Source organism: Otolemur garnettii, unplaced genomic scaffold, assembly GCF_000181295.1.
Source record: "Otolemur garnettii isolate 467f Iridium unplaced genomic scaffold, OtoGar3 scaffold00007, whole genome shotgun sequence".
NCBI lineage: Eukaryota > Metazoa > Chordata > Mammalia > Primates > Galagidae > Otolemur > Otolemur garnettii.
The window spans coordinates 7,274,997-7,279,115 of record NW_003852402.1 but is presented as its reverse complement, the minus strand read 5'-3'; the positions used below and the strand labels follow the sequence as shown (position 1 = coordinate 7,279,115).

General features: G+C 40.7%; 1 protein-coding gene across 3 annotated transcripts in view; it reads left to right on the top strand.

Annotated features, from left to right (window-relative positions):
• EP300 (E1A binding protein p300) overlaps positions 1-4,119 on the top strand; it is a 106,089-nt gene that overhangs the window by 62,740 nt on the left and 39,230 nt on the right. The gene's annotated exons all lie outside the window — the stretch shown is intronic.

Here is a 4,119-nt window from a genome sequence, read left to right as displayed (position 1 = left end):
GAGGCAGGAGACTCACTTGAGCCCAGGAGTTGGAGGTTGCTGTGAGCTGTGATGCCATATCACTCTACCCAGGGGGACAGCTTGAGGCTCTGTCTCAAAGAAAAAAAAAAAAAAGAAGATGATGTACCATACTCATAATTAATGGGCAAAGCAAGGAAAGCAGTTTCAGTACTTGAAGGTACCTGTTGCCTTAATGTATGACTTGGAGGATGAACCCATGCTAGTAGAATTTGAACAGGTAACGAAATCACTGGAGACCATTTTGGGTCCCTAAAGCGCCAAATGGGTGTTAGCGACATTGGGGGAACATGATTCTGAGGTTCTGTTTCTTGGAATTTAATTTCAAACAATAATGCTATAATTGCACAGAAATACTCATAGTAGCATAATTTATATTATTGGAACATTAGAAACATAACAACGTCCCTATATTGTATTGCTGAATTCTTCTGATATATTAAATTCATTTTTAATTTATTTGTATCTTAATATATATTTGTATCTTTTATATTTTCATGAGAAACTTATGGGTAAGAGATAGGATTATGATAGAATTGATCTTATCTTATTTCTGTAGTATATTTTTTCCCCAAAGAATTTGTATGTATTATATATGATTAGAGAATATCTATGGTAGGTTTATGTGTTGTTCTGGATAGATGCTCATGATCAGTGAGTAACATGAATGTGCAATTTGACAGAAACAAGTCAAATTACTAAGTGGGGTTGACATAGCTGGGTTTTCCCTCTTACTTTTTTGTAAACATACTAACTTCAAGGATAAATAACAGACAACTATATGTATTACAGTGTGATTTACTATGATATATGCCCAGAAAAAGATTCTGGAGGACATAAATACTAACCTGTTAAAATTGGTTTTGGAGATAACTTCATATGTGAAGGGGTTTTGATTGATTTGTGCACCTAGTTTGCATTGAGTGTTCATTTAAGTGTTATGAAAATGTTCATCAAATCCTTATAATGGCAATTTAAGACAAGCTGCCTCATGGAGCAACAATAAACTCTGTGATACATTCATACTTTTCAGTCAATCATACCTATCATATACATCATAGTTGTAAAGAAAAGTGCTTAGGGCAAATGTAGGCAGTAGGATTTATGTTTTAACTTTGATTTTCATATGATTAGTCTCATTTAAAAATCAGATTTTGTATTTCTGACTTCTTTTTAAAAATGGAAGGATCAGGCCAGGCTGCCAGTAATCCTGGCACTCACAGAGGCTGATGGGGGGAAGATCACCTGAGATCAGGAGTTTGAAAGCAACCTGATACATAATGAGACCCCCTCTATTTTTCTTTTGAGACAGAGCCTCAAGCTATCCCCCTGGGTAGAGTGCTGTGGCATCACAGCTCACAGCAACCTCCAACTCCTGGGCTCAAGCGAGTCTTCTGCCTCTGCCTCCCAAGTAGCTGGGACCATAGGCCCCCACCACAACGCCTGGCTATTTTTTGGTTGCAACCGTCACTGTTGTTTCGGTGGGCCCAGGCTGGATTCGAACCCACTACCTTAGGTTTATGTGGCTGGCGCCTTAGCCACTTGAGCCACAGGTGCCGAGCCCGACCCCCTCATTTTTATTAAAAAAAAATTGGCCAGATGTCATGGTGGGCACCTGTTAGTCCCAGCTACTCAGGAGACTAAGGCAGGAAGATGGCTTCATCCCAGGAATTTTAGGTTATGGGCTAGGCTGTGGCACTCCAGCCTGAGGAACAAAGTGAAACTTTGTCTCAAAAAACACAAAAGAAGGGTGCTGCCTGTGGCTCAAAGACAGGGTGCCTGCCCATGTGTGGGAGTTGGTGGGTTCAAACCCAGCCCTGGCCAAAAGCTGCCAAAAAAATAAACACAAAAGAAGGATTTAGCATGTGTTACTTTCTCTTCCATGGGGCACCACTGTCTGCAGCTGGAGTAGTGGCTGACTCTTAGAGGAATTATATTTTGTCTCCACTTCACCTAGACCTCAGCTACTCCCTCTTTTGGGGGAATTTTCACTTGATACTGCAAGGCCCTTGCTGCCCCTTAGTTTGCAACACCTATTTATATTGTTCACAGGAGAAGAATGTTCCTTATGTATTAGGTGAAAACATTGGTCTATATTCAAGTATGTGTGAATATGTATGTGTGGAAGGAAATTAGAACTGTTTGTAGAGGTGAGATGTGGTGCTTCATGCCTATAATTGATCCTAGCACTCTGGAAGGCCAAGATGGGTGGATTGCCTGAGCTCACAGGTTCGAGACCAGCCTGAGCCAGAGTGAGACCTTGTCTCTAAAAATACCAGGGTATTGTGGCCGGCACTTGATCCCAAGAGTTTAAGGTTGCTGTAAGCTGTGATGCCATGGCACTCTACCTAGGGCGACAAAGTGAGACACTGCAAAAAAAAAAAAAAAACTGTAGAGGTTTATTCCTGGGTCATTCTTTGGATTATGACTCATTTTTCCTTTATGTTTTCTAATTTTTTAAATAATGATCATGAATTATATGTGTACTTTTATAAATCTTGTGGAGTTACAGATAAAAAGTTACATAAACAATTGTTCAGCATTTCTCTGTCATGTTTACCCACTTAACTAAAGTTGAAAATTGACTAAAGTGGTAGGTGTTTGAAGGCCAGGTGTGATGGCTCTCACCTGTAATCCTAGCACCCTAGGTGTAGGTGGCTGAGACAGGTGAATAGATAGATAGCTTGAGCTCAGGAGTTTGAGAACAGCCTGAACAATAGCAAGACCCATCTTTACTAAAAATAGAAAAACTGAGGCAGGACAGTCTCTTGAGCCCAAGAGCTTCAGGTTGCTGTGACCTGTGACACCACTTCACTGTTCTTACAGTGACAGAGTGAGACTGTCTCAAACAGCAACAACAAAAAAAGTGGTGGGTGTCTCCTTAGAGCAGGGTTTCCCACCAGTGTCCCTGAGGCCTGAATATGCAGCCCTTGGGAGCTTTTGTTTTGTTTAAGACATATGCGATACATGGTGTAGTTATGACGTGCATATTATTTAAATTCAATGTTCACAATGGCTTTGTGTGCAAAAAATAATGTATTGTTGGGGTACATAATCAAATTTAGTAACCACTGGACAAAATCCATAGTGATTATTTGTACAGGTATTCTGTTCCATGCCAAATAAAGATTCAGACTTAATAATAGCATATTAAATGCTATAGTTGCTTTTTTTTTTTTTTTTTTTTTTTTTAAGACAGAGTCTCAGTCACCCTTGGTAGAGTGCTATGGTGTCACAGCTCACAGCATCTTCCAACTCTCGGGCTTAAGCAATTCTCTTGCCTCAGCCTCCCAGGTAGCTGGGACTCCAGGCATGCGCCACAATGCCCAGCTATTTTGTTGTAGTCGTCATTATTGTTTGACAGGCCCTGGCTGGGTTCAAACCTACCAGCTTCGGTGTATGTGGCTGGTGCCCTAGCCTTTGAGCTACAGGCACCAAGCCAGTAGCTTCTTTTCTTTCTGTCTTTTTTTTTTTTTTCTTTTGAGACAAGAGTCTCATTTTATCATCCTGGGTAGAGTGCCATGGCATCATAGCTCACCGCAACCTCGAACTCTAGGCCTCAAGTAATTCTCTTTGCCTTAGTCTCCTGAGTAGCCGGGCCTACAGGAACCTACCACAATGCCCAGCTATTTTAAAGACACGGTCTCATCTCACTCTTGCTCAGGTTGGTCTTAAACTCAGGAGCTCAGGCCATCAACCCAACTCAGCCTTCCAGACTCCTAGGATTCCAAGTGTGAGCCATCACATCCAGCCTAACAGCTTCATTTTTATAAAAATCTGTTACTTTACTGTCAACATTGAAAGCATCTTGGTTTATAAAGGAATAAAACTAAAATCATTTGGAGGTATTTCTTCTTCTCCAGAAAAACACTTCTAGCTTAGAGCTTTATTTAATGTTTTAAAATTCAAAGTACATTCTTCAAGTTTTGTGTGTATGTGGTTTTGTTTTTTGTTCTTTGGTTTTTTGTTGTTGTTGTTGTTGCAGTTTTTACCCAGGGCTGGGTTTGAACCCACCACCTCTGGCATATGGGGCCGGTGCCCTGCTCCCTTGAGCCATAGGCACCTCCCGTATGTGTGTTTTTTTTTTGTTTTTTTTTTTTT